Source organism: Octopus bimaculoides, chromosome 3, assembly GCF_046866305.1.
Source record: "Octopus bimaculoides isolate indiv1 chromosome 3, ASM4686630v1, whole genome shotgun sequence".
Lineage (NCBI taxonomy): Eukaryota > Metazoa > Mollusca > Cephalopoda > Octopoda > Octopodidae > Octopus > Octopus bimaculoides.
Genome location: NC_142930.1, coordinates 131,839,075 through 131,855,864, shown reverse-complemented (window position 1 = coordinate 131,855,864; position 16,790 = coordinate 131,839,075). Strand labels below are relative to the sequence as shown.

Here is a 16,790-nt window from a genome sequence, read left to right as displayed (position 1 = left end):
GTAAATTATTGATTTCACTCTTAAGAGACTTGGCACTGATATTTCTAGTTTCCAATTAACTTCGTAATAAAAATTTTACACCTTGTAGAATGAGTTTGCTGTTATTTTTCCAGTTCATTCTTCTCTAAACCATTTACTTCACGAAATCTAATTATTACACTGGCTTTCGATTTTTTTTTTAAATCTTACTAACCAAAATAATTATTAAATGGACAAACTAAGAAGTTTTGCTGGGCATGGCCGAAGCGTATTATATTAATTCTTTCAGGCGATGGGCTGGCAGAATCGTTACTGCCCCAGACAAAATGCTTAACGGCATTTCTTTCGATTTTACCTTCTGAGTCCAAATTACGCCGAGGTTGGCATTGCCTTTCATCCTTTCGGAGTCGATGAAATAAGTACCAGTTGAACACAAGGGTTGATGTAATTGACAAGAGCCCTCTCACAAAATTTCAGAGTCTGTGCCTAGAGTACAAAAGATTAAACTTTTTACATAGGTGCAGGAGTGGCTGTGTTGTAAGTAGCTTGCTTACCAACCACACGGTTCCGGGTTCAGTCCCACTGCGTGGCACCTTGGGCAAGTGTCTTCTACTATAGCCTCGGGCCGACAAAGCCTTGTGAGTGGATTTGGTATGTATATGTGTATTTGTGTGCCTGTGTTTGTCCCCCCAACATCGCTTGACAACCGATGCTGGTGTGTTTACGTCCCCGTAACTTAGCGGTTCGGCAAAAGACACCGATTGAATAAGTACTAGGCTTCCAAAGAATAAGTCCTGGGGTCGATTTTCTCGACTAAAGGCGGTGCTCCAGCATGGCCGCAGTCAAATGACTGAAACAAGTAAAAGAGAGAGTATAGCAAACATTGAAAGCCACTCTAATGCAGTACGAAGTAATTGAAAGTACGTTGTGACTATACTGAGCGACTGCTGCAGCTGTAGATGTGGTTTAGTCCCAGGTCAACATGGAGACTGTCGAGCAATGGTCCTCAGCCATTTCGTAGCTCAGTTCTCTGTTTCACTTTCACAGAATGGCGTTTTATAAATGCCTGTTTCTCATAATTTACCCATCCTCAAGTTATTTTCATGAAGTAACAGCTTATTTTGCCCCGTAGTTTATTACCTATGTTCTTATTAGTATCCCTATGTATGTGCCTCTTTTTCGATATTTGCGTGGATTAGTGTGTTTATATTAAATTTTTATGGAAATAAACTGAAGAAGGTGAGGACTTGTATAATTGTTTCTGGTTTTAGTACAAGCCCAGCAATTTTAACTTTCTTGGGACACCCAGGCTGATTGACCGGCCCAAGTGATACAAGCTGAAAACATTTTGAGGCCGATCCACCGGCCTGATGAAACAAACGTTTTGAAGTGTAATAGCCAATCACAGATCGTCTTTCTGTAAATATAAAATAAAACTATAGAATATATATAGTTTTAGATATTAATAAAGTAGATTTAGGCACTTAATCCTTTCTTTTCGACATGCACCCATCATTTTCAATCCCAAGAGAAGAAACTTTTTGGTCTTTTTGGCTACACATACCAAAACATCGTATGTCTCAAAAGGGTACTTTATTTTATCGATCTCCAAAAAAACTGAAAAGTAAAGTTGATCTCGTCGGGATTTGGACTCAGAATGTAAAGAGCCGACACACTAACGATTCTGCCAGCTCGTCACCACGAAGTTTTATATAATGATATATTTGACCTAGGCACATCAGCAGTCACGTTGCAGCACACTGACAACATAATGGCCAACTCATATTCTAATCCCGACAATTATAAGTACCAGATTTAACTTTTTTGGCAATCTTTTGGTATTCGTTCATGACGATACTTAGTTTTGTCCACGTGTTCGACAATTTACGAGGAAAATTCTTTTACTTTCTTTTTTCCATGTGATGGTGGAGCCGACACTATCTTTGATGTACACGAAAGAACTGAACACACACATACACGCGCGCGCATGCACACACACACACACACACACACACACACACACACACCTCTAAATACACATTAAAAAAACTTAAAGAACTTTAAAATTTCCTCTGTAGATTGCCAAACACAGCTAGAACTAAAATGACATCATGTACGAATACCGAAAAATTGCTATATGTTTACACCCGCTAATTCAGCGCTCACATAGTGCCCTTTATCAAGATCACCATGTCCCCGCCCCACACGTAAACTCTGCCAACTAGGTTAAGAACCACTTCTGTAGGGTGAGGAGTCAAGGAAGATTTAGTTGCTATTTCTAGTAAGTCGAGCGATAACGTAGAGGTTCCTTCATTTGGCTGGTGATAGATTAATTTGTACTCGATTGAACGAAAGAGACTGCATGGCACCTCGCCTCATCATACAGTTAAACGTTCCTCAAATCACATCCTCTACTACCTTAAAAAGGTATACATGTTCACAGCTGCTATATCTTTGATTGTGTAAGTCTGGATTACATCAACTCGTTTGTATTCTACGTTTGCCAAGTTCACAAAACTTTTTCATTTGACTAACACGAGAATGCTGACAGTTTGTGTTTATATTAACGAGGTAATAATTAAATTTTAAAAAGCAGGTCGTCAGAAAATAGATTAGCAGAGCAAGAAAGGATGTTGACAGCATTGCCTTGTACAATAGCCAGGGAGGTTCACGGAATCATTTTCCTTTCAGCCGTCTCTTGGTGTCACTAACATTTTTGTAATAGGTCCGTACACAACAGTAGTTTCAAAATGCTGTGCTTGAAAAAAAAAGTCTTATAAATTCTCACATGAGGGTAAATCTGGAATTACAAAACATCAATAACTATTTGAACGTTGCAATACTTTAAAAATTTAATATATTTTAGTATTTCCATACTTCAGTTTGAAAATACCATTTTCTCTTCAGACATTTCTGGAATTTCCCACAATTGTCACCAGAACTTTTTCAGTTTTCACAACAGAACACTTTTTGACAAAAATATATCTTTGAAGGCCTTTGCAGTTTATAATTTAAATTTACATTTGTCTGAAGAAATATAGAACAGTCATAGATACGAATTCGTAGATAAGAATTTCTAGCATGATAGACAGGCTTTAAGTTAAAAATGTTAGTAATCATTGGCTAAAACGGCGTCAATTAAAATGAAAAATAATTAGTAACTAGCAAAAGTAGCTTGAATGACCCAAACGAATAAGTCTACATCTTGTAATATATGTTTAATTTTTGTCGAGATAGACGTATATCTCCATTCATAAATGTTTCTCCTGAAAACTTCAAAAACTTTTCGAGATAAGTTACTTGTTAAAAAAAATTATTTTTTCAGCAATACTTAACTTTGATAACTTTGATAGAATTCGGCCAGTATAGGTCCAGGTCATGTCTAACTTAATAGCACCACCTGGTAAAGTCATTCAAATCAGGAATTGGACAACGTGGCCCACTCAAGTAGAGAGTTATTGTTTACGGAAACATATCCGGGTGTGGGAGGTTGGTCCGGGATTTTTTGAAGAAATTTGTCCAGTGAACTTTTGAATTTTATGGGATCCGTTTCCGTTTTGACGTATTTTGGTATGATATTAAAGAGAGCTGGACCGGTTGAGGTTAAGTAATTGTGGCGTAATGTTGTTACGTGTCCTGAGTGGACGGATAGCACGAGGGCCAAGTCTTGGATGGATTTTAAAATTGATGCCAACATCATTTGTGAAATATTGATGGAATATTTTCCACATTACACAAATGATGTGGCGCTCCCGATAGTGTTGGAGAGAGTAGAGATTGAGTTTCTTTAGTCGACCCCAATAGTCAATGCCTCTCATGCTGTCTATCTTTCTTGTCATTGACCTCGAGAGTGCTTCCGCTTTCATAATGAGTTGCTTCGTGTGGGAAGATCACAGTAGGCAGCAGTATTCAAGGTGGGGTCGGGCAAAAATAGAGTAGAGAAGGATGATGATGTGGGCATCTCTAGACTGGAAAGTTCTCAAAAATCAGAAGCACATCTTGCGGTCCAAGTCAACCTTGCTGTTTACGTGGGAACTCCAGCTTAGATTGTTATCAACAATTACTCCAAGGTTTTTGGTGTTGTTTGGATGACACTAGGGAGTAGCCCGAGAGAAGGGCATATGGTAGTTTCAGGGTATCCTCTTTTCCAAAGTGGATCAAATTAAACTTATCCTCATTTAATTACAACCTTGTCTATAATAGCTTATTTTAAAGTATTTACTTATTCGTTACGATCATTCAAAGATAGCCAAGCAATTTATTATATATTCCCCCTTAATGTTGCTTTCATTTTAATTGACGCTCCTTTATCAAAGATTACCAAAATATCTAACCTGAATGTTCTATTCCATTAAGAGTAACAACTTTATGCAGTTTGTAACTAACGAAAGTGTTGCTTCAAACCATTTTGATACTAACCTAGAAACTTAAAACTTAATCCACAAGCAGCTGTGTGATAAGCGAAAACTATTTCATTTGTAGCAGCAGCAGCTTGGTCTTAAGAACCTTATCATAATCATAGGGCTCAATGTTTTGGAAAATGTTTGCAACAGATTACAAAAATGTTGCTTTTAGAAATATTTTATGTGTTTTAGTTGGCAGTATCACAACGTCCGCCACGGTTCGCTAAAATTGTTGATCTACATTAACTATATTTATCATTGCATCAAAATAAAATAGCAAAATGCGAACAAACTATTGATGGTCTACATTGGTAAATAGTAAATACATATACAAAATGTTCATAAAATGGAATTGGTATGCCGTGAGGAAAAGAAGACTGGCGTTTCGGTGAGGACTCAGCCTTGTTCGAAATGCTATATTCAGCTTCCTCAAAGCATATTAACTTATTCTATTTTGAGAACTTTTGTTATCGGTATGTGCTTGGCTTTGAGATATTTCAAGATGAAGACGTGGTGAATCTTGCAGGCATGAAGTGGGTTCGATCCACCATAGCCAAATTTCAAGTAACAGTTCAACAGAACTTTTCTCATGGTGGAACAATAGTTTTTTTGTGATAGTTTACATTTTCTAGATGCCTTAGCTAGGTCGAAATAATGTCTTCGCCACTTGACCCTTCTAACCTCTTCTATTCCACCAAAAGCTAGAATTAAGGTAACGAAATCTATTGTTCTCAGCGATATGTCTATCCTTCTGGATAGTTATAAAAACAAGAACCCCAAGTAAAAATCAGTTAGTCACTTGGTGACAACTCAGTCAGTGACAACTCGAGTGAATGGACAATTAGTCATGGCCACAAGCAGGCAACCAAACGGCCATAAACTAAACGGGATGAAACAGAGCCTCAGTGATTTATGAAAATTTAAGGGCAGATAACAAAGTGAAAATATCCCCTCAATGATATAATTTCTGGCTGTACTGAAAAGAATCGACGAAAGAGGCGTGACTGTGTGGTAAGAAGCTGTGGTTCAGTCCCACTGCGTGGCACCTTGGGCAAGTGTCTTCTAATATAGCCTCAGGCCAACCAAAGCCTTTGTGAATGGATTTGGTAGACAGAAACTGAAAGAAGCCTGTCGCCATCCTGGACCACTGAAATCTACAAGTTTTTTTTCATTCTCTCTCTGTTTATTTTTTCTTGCATATTCGTTTACTTCATGTTGTTTTACACTTATTATACTATTTTTTTTTCATTTTTGTGACCGGATGTTAACGTTGAGTTTTCGGGTCCTGTGTCGTTCATCGTGTGTTTTTTTTTTTTTTTGCATATTCTGTTACTACATGCTGTTTTACACCTATTACACCATTTGTTTTGTTTACAGGTATCGCGAATATATACCTGTGTTAAAACCGAACTAGGTCACTGAAATTAGAACTCAATGGGCTTCTATATTAAACCCTGTTCATCTGAGATGACGGCGAATATGAGAGGTTCAGCAAATAAATTTTAAGTGCACAACGTGATGACAATCCAAACGAACGTGAAGATTAGAACTTCGATCTATGGTTACGAATCCGTTGTGTAGCTCCTACACGTTACACACACACACACACACACACACACACACACACACACACACACACACACACACACACACACAAAGGTTACACGGAGTCTCATCTAAAGTCAATGTCATGGATAATCTTTTCTCGCAGTCTTTGCAAAAGTTTACTTGGCGTCCATTTATCAAATGTGTAGTGAACCCTAGTGAAGTTCCTCTCTCTAATATATATAAAGACCTACGAACGTAGAAGATAACAGCTAACCTTTGAGTGCTGTTTTGGACCAAGGTATTGGCGCAATTTGTCTCTTACTCTATCGTGCGCCAATATGCAACCCAACCAATCGCAGCCTTCAAATAAGTCACGTGAGACAGTCTGTTCCAAACAAGCATTTGAGCCTACCTTCAGCTATAAAAGCTCACCTCTTTCTAGTCTCAACGTCTGTTGGTTCCCGACCTTCTAAGGGTCTAACCACTGACCACATTGCAGCGATCTCCATCTTCGTTGCCACCATGATGTCTCTCACCAACGTCGTCAACAAGATCTACACAGCACCAACACACTGCACTGGTTCTAACTGGTTCGTGAACTTTCCTCACCAGGGTTAACAGCTAACATACAACCCACGCAGATGCATGTAGATATATGAATAAATGTCCATCAAACACTTCCATTCAGCTTGTGTATATATATGTAAGGGACGACCGTGCGAACTCAAAAAGGAGAAATGGTGACGAATGGAAAAACAGAGGACTCCTTTTATTTAAACGTGTCACACGGTCGAACATACAAATATATATCAAAGATGATATACATGATATATTATGCGACGATAACATAGATGACCAGTAATGAAAGACCACAACCGTATAAGATGAATAACAGAGATATTTATTGTGGCGTTAAAGATGTATGTCTGTGTGAGAGTGTGAATGCGACATATAATAACATAATCAAAGACAGGCCGTCATACAAAGAAAAGTGTGTATGTGAGTGATACATGTGTGTGAGTGTTTACAGCAGATAGAAAGAGAGTCAATAACACGTGAACAATTATACCAGTTCGTTAGTACACTATAGGAAAAGTTCTGTATGTGAAAGTGAGGAGAGGCTGAGTGTGGCAGTGCTGATCACTAGTTGTGATGTCGTGGCATCGATGCCGGGCCGTGATTCTTGTTATACAGATGTTCGTCGCTGGCTGAGAATTTCTTGTCTGTTTAAGAACTCTTGTCTGTTTATTTACCGTGGTGAAGCTGAGTCACCTAACAGAATCGAAGAGAGAGATGTGCCGCGGAGGTTTGGTGTACATGGAAGGTCGTGTAGACGCTGGTGGAGATGGTTGCTGGTTAGTAGTAATCGTAGAATCGTGTTGGTCATGATGATGATGCTGGATAGTAGTAGTAGACTCTTGTTGCTGATGTGGCGACGGCGGAGGTCATCGTGGCTGGACGAAGCTGCTGAAGTGGTCGCTGGCTGCTGCTGCTGTCGTGTGGTACACGGAACGGTTCTCAAAGAGAAACTGGACCGAGACAAATTTGGCCGCCGAGTTAAAGCTATTTATAACAAACTATTGGCTCACCAGATGGTAGAAATATACTCTATCACGTGACCTTATTAGGGGCCGTGATTGGTCAGTTTGCGTTCTGGCGGGAACGGTTCGAAGAAGTTGCCGATTCGAATAATGATCAGTCACGTGATGACAAGGAATGGGTTCTCTACTACGCTCGCATTTATTTATATTTAAATGAGAAGATTGTATGTAATGGCGATAGTAGTTTGTATCTAATGGCGGGAGGTAGTTTCACTACATATATATACGTGTGACCACAATAAACGTATTTAAAGTTATCAATCTTGGTTATATGTTCTTCATACCGGGTTTACTACCAAATAATATTACAGCCTTCTGAGCGGAGTCACATTAGATGGAATACCACCGAGCCATCTAAAAATGCACTTAACATTCCTAACAATAAAATAAGCACTAGTTGAGCACTGGGGTCGACGTAATCGTCTAACCCCTACCCCTAAACTTGCGGACCTTGTGTCAAAATTTGAAGCCACTATTATATATATTCATGAACTAAAAATAAATGAAATCGATCGTATTTTACACCAAATCGGATTTCACGATTATCATTTTCTTACACCTGTACCTTTGTGTTTATTGTTCATAATGAACGATAATAAACGATTATGAATTTCTTCTGCTTTGATTAATGGCTCTTTCAGTTCGTGGTCTACTATTACATGTTCATAAATCGGAAGCTTTTCAGCAAACGAAAGTGAATAACTGATTTTTTTCCCGGCAAATTCCAGATGATTCATTTGTAGAAAATTTTTGTTAGAATGCAATGATTTATTTGTGAAACTTTGTTGCTATACAAAAACTATAAGAAAATGATGACCAAACGGGTAAACCAATAGATGAATGCCGTTTGTGAACAAGATACCAGCGGAATTCTCGTAGATAGGCTGAGAATAGATTGTAGGAATTTCCCTGCGTCGCTCAAAGTTTATCTTTCACATTGCTATCTCTTCTCTGACATTTGTATGCAAAGCTTCATCTTTGGTATCTACTAAATGAAGATTGGTTAACGGCTGACAATAAAGGGAAAGAAATAAAACCTTTAAAAACTGATAAACGCCAAATAAAAATCAGCCACGAAATACAACTTATCTTTTAATTAATATTATTGCTGGTAATTTACTTCTTCAAGCTCCCCCGCAGGGCCAGGACAAACAGACTAACTGGTTCTGAGGATAGGGATGAAGAACAGAAACTTTCTCAGCTTAATGATGTTGACAGTTTTTCATTTAACCTTCAACTTTCGCAGAATAGAACTGTGAACGACCGTGCGAAGTGAGGTGACGAGAATGGTTCCTTTGCACATCACACGGTCGATACTATAAATATGAAAAGAATAAATGCGTATATGTGCCAGAAGGAAAAGAGAGACACAACCGGATAGAATGTTTAAGAGAAGATTTTATTGATAGGTCAACATGTGTGTGCCTCATATATACAAAATAATAGATAGGCCGTCATGTATACATAATGTGTATGTGAGTGCATTAAGTACAGAGCATCGAAAGAGTCTCGACACAATAATGAGAAATACCAGTTCGTAGTCAATCGTACACGATAGTTGGAATGCGGTATCAAGATGTTGTGGCGAAGAAGCGGAGCCGGTTGAGGTACATGTCGTACGTGAAGTTGTGGCTGTGATGCTGCTGCCGGTCACTTGGTACAGGAGCTCTCGCAGGTTGTATTTGCTGCTAACCATGGTGAAGTAATTCATGAACAGTGTTGTGTTAGAACCTGTGCGAGTGTTGCTTGCTGCTGTGTACGTAGAGAGATGATGTTGACGACGTTAAGAAGATGGAGGCGACGAAGAAAGAGATTGCCGTATGCTGTTGGTTGAGTGTTGATGAGTTTCCATGTGGCTGCTGTTGTGTTGTCGTTGAAACTGGCTGTGTCCTGTGTGGTCAGTGGCTAGACCTTAAAAGGTCTGGAACCGAAAGACCTCAACTCGATGTGTCGCTGAAGTTTTATCGGGAGCAGTCGGCTCACCTGGGTTTAGAAGAGACTGTCTCACGTGACCTTATTTGAAGGCTGTGATTGGTTGAGTTGCATATTAGCGCGCAATAGACAAGTTGCACCAATACCAACCAATTCGAGTAGTGGACACAACAGGGTCGAAGGCTAGCTGTTATCCACTACGTCCGTATTTATGTATATATAACACAGAGAGAGGAATTTCCCTCAAGTGCACGCTACAGAACTATTCGTTTCTCATTCCATTTTATTCTAAAGTGTCTTCTGTCGCCATGCATCACGAAGGCTTCTTATCATTTTGCTAAATAACCTTTTAAGGAGTGCAACTTCCTTTGCATACAGAACCTTTAGCAGACATATTTTGACGCTTCTGTTTTTCCGCAATTAGTTCGGAAATTTGATGATTGCAGCAGCTATTCATAGTCTGCATGGATCTTACTTGTTTGTAGTCATTATTGCAGAGTGCAAATAATAGCTAAAATGTTAATGATAATAAATTTTTTTTTCAAACCTTAAACAGAAATGACAACTATCTGCAGAAACTGTCGTTTAAAATTCATGTGTAGCTTCAAGGGAATTTTAAAGCTAAATGATAGCTGCCAATATTTTACATGGTCAGAAAAGCTCTAGGGTCGATTTAATCGACATTAACCTTCCACATCAAGTGTGGTTTTGTGCCAATGTTAGAAACTACTATTTCAAAAGGTTCCCCCTCAGTCATTGATTGATCTTAGTGGCGTTATATTGCAGATGACGTCAAACAAGCGCCCCTGTTGACAACGGCCTTACAACGTTTTTCCTTTAGCTTCTCTTCTATATTTATTTATTTATATGAGCGTGTGTTTAAAAATAGCATGAAAATGAAACTACAATGACAGATCTGTCTTTACAGAAACAGAAAATAGACCTTATAGTCGTTCTTAAAAAGAGATAGAAATCAGTACCTTTATCACGATCTTTGTCGTTTTTACGACACAGTTACTATAATAATGCAACAGCTCACTCACCTCCTGTCTGACCATATCTGTCTCGCTATCATCTCTCGGTATCTATATTTTATTTTATCTGTTTCTCTGCTTCGCCTGCGCTCACACGTGAAACCAGCATGAAAGCCCATAATAGAAGCTCCTAAAAGGGAAGACATCCATAAAGTTTTAAAAAGTTCGTCATTAATCCCTGTCTCTCCCCTCCACATGTAGCAAACTTACGGACTAACCAGGATATCAGCTTATCCGGGACAAATTTCTTTATCCATCTGTTTGTCTGTCTGTCTTCTCTCCCTCTTTCCTCGGTGTGTGTGTGTGTGTGTGTGATATACAGAAATCAGAGTTAAAAAAAAAAATTATAGTTGATATAAAAATGGACGAGAAAGGGGGCGTATGGAATAGAAAAGTATTAAAAGAAACTGAAGTATCGAGTTGACTGAGAGAGAGAGATGGGGATATACAGTAGGAGAAAGCGGGGTGAACAGAAAGATATAGAACAACACAATGGAGATGGTTAGAGGGAAAGAGAGAATGAAAATAGACAAAAAGATGGTGACTTAAAGAACACGAGAGAGAAAGAGAGAGAATTGATGTAGAGCTATAGGTAAATAATACAGTATGAGCGTGTGATGACGATCGAGGGAGGACAGCAATGTAGAAAAATAGGTTGAAAGAGGGGGAGGTAAAATAGGAGAGTGGCAAAGAGAAAGAGAAAGAGAAAGAAAATTGAACAGAAACAAGGCAGATAGTGAGTAGATCTGATGTAAGAAGAAGGCGAGGACAAGGTATAGAGAGGTCCATTGATAGAAAAAGAAAGAGTTAGCTAAAGAGAGAGAGAGGAGAAGAGAGAGAATAGGTTTAGCAGATGGGAAAGACAGAGACTTAGAGAGAGGAGAGGAAGATATTAAACAGAGATCCGTTCACTTAAAAAAACATGTTGGTTTATAAGTAGTTCATACTAAACTGTATTTTACTTTTCTACTATTTGGCACCAGTCACAATCTCGACTTATTTTAATACAAAACGAAAGCATCATTTTAAGCAAACACAGCTTTTACATTAAAAACAATAATTATTCTGATTAATGGTTATAACTACGGTTGTTTTTCTTTTCCACTAGAATCGAAGAGCATTATCTAGTCTTAACAGATTAATAGAGAGAGAGATAGAGAGAATCGATGAGAAAAGGAAAGTAAAAAGGACAGTGCGTAAGTGCATATCTGTGCGATAGAGGGAGGAGTTCCCCCCTAGAATGAGGAGGATTTCCTGTTAATATGGGGCGATAATTAAGGCAACACCTTTAATTACTTGTAAAGTGATTACCGTGTCCAGTTAAGTTACAAGTCTCCCTCATCTCTCCTTTTGGCTAAGATCAAAGTGTAATGTGTGAGTGTGTACGTACATACTAATAAACACATACACACGAGCATCATTCAAAAACGTTTATTTGCTGTTTGTTTAGCCCTAGGCCAGTCCTAATTGAGCAGACTTATGATAACAAATCCAGTCTTGACCATCTTGTCCTTTTGTAGGACTATATAGTCCAATGCAGCGTTCTTGCATGAAGATGCTAGTGTATGATTTGTGGAAATTTGGTTGCTATTTCTAGCTGTGCAGCGGATGCAAAGACGCACGCGTTGTTCTGGAACAAATGAGCATGAGTGAGTGTGCTTGACACCTATCTGCTGACTTTATTGAGTGTGAGTGACATCTAGTGACGTGAATGAGTGTATGTGAACCAATATGTGTGTATGAGTGTGATTGACATCTATCTGGTGACGTGAGTGAGTGTGACCGATCTATCTAGTGGCGTGTGAGACAGAGAGAGAGAGAATGTGCCTGAATAGAGTATGTGTCTGAGTGAATGCGATTACCACCTATTTGGAGGCGTGTGAATAACTGAGCCTGAACAAGCAAATGTGAGCGACACCTATGTAGAAGTGTGTGAATATGCACAGTATGTGTGTGTGAATAAATGTGAGTGAGTGCCTCATATCTGGTGACGTGTGATTGAGTGTACCTGAATAAGTATATGCGTAAGCGTGATTAACACCTATCTGGTTGCGTGTGAATGAGTGTACCTGTTTAAGTATGCGTCCGAATCTGCACATGTTGCACGTAGCTTTCTACTTCTGGATGTATGTGTATGGATTTCCTTCTTTCCAAATAGTTATTAGTATACCGACCAATTAATGGTGTATCAGATAGCTATGAAACTATTTACAATATCCGCTACCGGCGTGTGTATGTGCACATCTATATGGTATTCCGCCTACTGTTTCTATGCGATACATCCTATATGTGTGCATTTGAATTAAGAAAATTGTTGTTGTTTTATAGCAGGTCTAACAAAACTCTTATGAAAGCCTCTCTAATCATAGCCATTCTTTTTAAGAGTATTTAGGACAACAAAATTTAACGAATTTAATCTCTCCGATCCTCATCCCAGACACAGTGTGTTATTTATGGGAGATTTCGCTGTTATTTCCAGGAGATCTAGCGATCATATACAGGCTTCCTATTTTATCGTGTGCGTTTGTGCGTGCGCAAAGCATCCTAGATGTGAATGGAATTATAAACACTATGTCGTGAGACTTAGTACATTTACTTGTTGCATGCATATGTAGTGAACGTATCTAGATGTTTGTATGTATGTACGTGCGCATGTATGTCCTCATGAAAATTTCCAGCTGTACGTAATGTTCCTTACCTTCACAGCCGAGTATTACGCGTATATAATACACACATACATACATGCAAACATAGATATATAATTACATATACACATACGTACGGACAGACGAACCGTACATGCACGTCTATACATATATTACATAAACATATTACATATGCATATATTACGTGTGTGTGTAAATTTTTTATTAACCCAAACACGTAGAGGAGTTGAAGAAATGAAGTTGAAAATGTACAGAGGATATACAAAATTTAATTAGATTTATATTTTAAATTACAGGAATACACTTTACCGGTTTCACATTAAATTTTCAAAAGTGCATAATATATGGACCTGTGTCACGAATGACGTCTATTCTGTACGTGTGAGACAAGGCGAGAGAGAGAGAGAGAGAGAAAGAGAGAGAGAAGAGGCAGAGAGCAACTACATAGTGCAAGAAGAGTCAATCACTTATCACTTTAGTCATTTAAGAACACAAAAAAAAACTGTTATATTAAGTTTATTCTGTCAAGTGTGAAAAAGTTCACCACTGACACAATTCCATTGCAAGAGCGCGCGTGTGTGTCCACTTTATATAAACTAATGTGCGAAAGAAATTACAAGTGTGAGAGAGATTCCAGTGGGACTCGTCGAACTGTCAGCTTGGTGTAATTACCTCTCTACCACAGTACATACAGGCGCGCGCGTACATGCATGCATGCATACATACATACATACATACATAATTCTTCGAAGAAATGGAGATTCGTTTATACGGAGAGGGGGGGGAGAGAGCAACACTGTATACATACATACACACACACACACACACACACACACACACACACACACACATATATATATATATATATATATATATATATATATATATATATATTTATATATATATATATATATGTGTGTGTGTGTGTGTATAAAGACAGACAGGTGAGGGAACAAGCAGGTGTGTTTATATATATAAATATATATATATATGCATATGTGTGTGTGTGTGTGTGTAAATAGGGAGACACACACACACACACACACAATCACAGAGTTAAAGAGAGCTGAGTGCACACTACAATTCTTGTGGTAGACTGAAAATAATTTTTAATTCATTGCAATTAGAACTGTAAGTCATTAGCATTATGAAAATGTGTTGTCATTTGGGGTGAAGTTTAATTTTAATAGAGATATGGTAGTACACACCTCGCTATGTGTTCAGCATGCAGAAGGTACCGCAGGGGAAATTTCCAGTGACATTATTTTAATTTATCTTAAAGGCAAGTGTGTTCCACACTAAATACTATTTCTGTTAGTTTTCCTCAGGATCTCTGTGTTCAAGGCCCATTTCTCACTACCATACAGTATTGCAGTTCTAACACAAGTATCATACAATCTGCTTTTCACTCAGTGGAAAAAAGCCATTGTTGCCAGCAATGGCAGAAGCTTCCTAAACTTTTACCAACCCAATCTCACTCTGGCTAGTATACTTTCAGAGCAACAACATCCCTTGCTAATACTATCTCTAAGGAAGCAAAAGCTATCAACTACTTCTACTGAGCCACCCAGGCATTCAAGGGGTGTGTTCATATATATTGTCCTCATCATCATCATTTAGTGTCCGTTGTCCATACTGGCAATGGTTGGATCGTTTAACCAGGACTGGGAAGCTGGAGAGCTGCACCAGACTCCAGTCTGATTTGGCATGGTTTCTACAGCTGGATGCCCTTCCTAACACCAACCACTCCAAGAGTGTAAAGGGTGCTTTTATATGTGCCACCAGCATGGGTGTCATTTGCATGACACCAGTGTCTGCCACAACTGCGATTTTACTTGGCTTGATGGGTTTTTTTCTCAAGCACAGCATAATGCCAAAGGTCTTGGTCATTCGTCATTGCCTCCGTGAGACCCAACACTCAAAAGGTGTTTTTCACTTGACACCAGCATCAGCCACCTTGCTTTCATGAGGCCCAACACTCAAAAGGTACTTTTTGCATGCCACTAGCATGGTGCTGGTTACATGACACAAGGTTCAGCCTGGCTTGACAGGTCTTCTCAAGCACAGCATATAGCCAAAGGTCTAGTATTAGTTTAATGTAAGATCGTTTTACTGTAACATAAAAACAAATGTTAATATATAGTTGTGTGTGTGTGTGATGATGGTAGTGGTGATGGTGGTGGTGGTGGTGTGTTTTGGTAATGGTCAACTGTCAGTGTTGCCATCTTTCAGAATTCTCTCAGATGACAGCAACATTGGTAACATCAACCAGGGCCACATTAGAAAAGTCACCAACTGCTTTTGAAAGACTTTGATACAGAGTATATCAGAGCCAGACCCTTTGTTCCTTCGCAAAGTTGGACAATACCAAAACTTGGCTGATTTGCAATTGTCAGGCTCAGTCCTTGGAATTCTTATCTGTGAGAGAATTACTTGGGAATTACCTTTGTGATCTTGTGCTTCACCCTGAAATAACTATTTCAAATTTTTGCACATGACCAGTAATTTTAGTGGGAAAGAGTCAATTACATCGACATCGTTATTTGACAGACACTTTATTGGCCTCCAAAAGGATAAAAGGTAATGCTGACCTTGGCAGGATTTGAACTCAGAATGTAAAATACCAGGATAAATACCACAAAGATTTTGCCCATTAGTCTAATGCCTCTCTCAGCTTGCTTGTACTTATAAAAAACCACTGTAAAAGTATGATGGCCATAATCACCCAGTACAAGACGTGGAGGTTGGGCTGATAATAAGGGTGTCTCCCTCCATATGGTATATATTTGGCTGATGTTCAGCTACAGGGCCAAAAGAACACTTTCAGGATCAGATGAGTTATTTGATAACCTGGGTGCTATTTTTGCATCCCCAGGATGCCATGCAGCTTGCAAGACTATGAACCTCAAGTGGGGAGGGGGTACTTTATACAAGGGGAATAAGGAGTAGAGAGACTTATGTAATAACTGGGCTATAATGTAAGATGCCCATTCAGGTTGATATGTTTTTCTGGTATGAAACTATGAAGCACAGCCCCACTTCCACTGTTCAAGCCTCTGTATCACCTTCTTATAACTTGAGTGTACATCCTGACATATCTTCACTCTAACTTCTTTCTTTTCCAACTAGTCCTGAGACTAGTATCTAGTGTCAGGTGACTTGTGAGGTCTCTCATGGGTGCTATTGGTAACACAGAATCCAGTACAACCTATTGCACTGGTAACATAGAATCTAGTACAGTCTGTTGCATGGTCAGGTCATCAATAGCATAAACCAGTACCCCCACTCCCTACTAGGCTTGCCTGGTGAGAAGGGTTGCTGGAACCTCAGCTGGACTAAAAATAAGACTTGTCAAATGGAGGGATGAACCTAGAGTAGGCTCAACGAATATCTAGCAATAGTATGGCCCCTTTGAAATTCTGGGATGGTGTTTGATATGCTGGAAGACCACTGGGAGTGAGACATCCCTCAGCTTTTGTTAAAGCATGTCTCTAGAACTTGCTTCAAACCCAAGCTACATCTGTTCTGATAATTGGTAGTCTCAAATACAACTTCAGTTTCTATGCTCTCCAACACTGTTGACTGTCAATCAATACATGAAGCTATTCTTGAAAAAAGGAGACAAAA

The 16,790-nt window shown here is 38.9% G+C and overlaps 1 long non-coding RNA gene across 1 annotated transcript in view; it reads right to left on the bottom strand.

Annotated features, from left to right (window-relative positions):
• Nucleotides 1-8,909: 8,909 nt before the first annotated feature.
• LOC149136731 (uncharacterized) overlaps nt 8,910-16,790 on the bottom strand; it is a 9,689-nt gene continuing 1,808 nt past the window's right edge. Inside the window, exon 2 of the long non-coding RNA XR_016241202.1 lies at nt 8,910-10,627. This is a non-coding gene — a long non-coding RNA (uncharacterized LOC149136731). The remainder of the gene's footprint in view (nt 10,628-16,790) is intronic.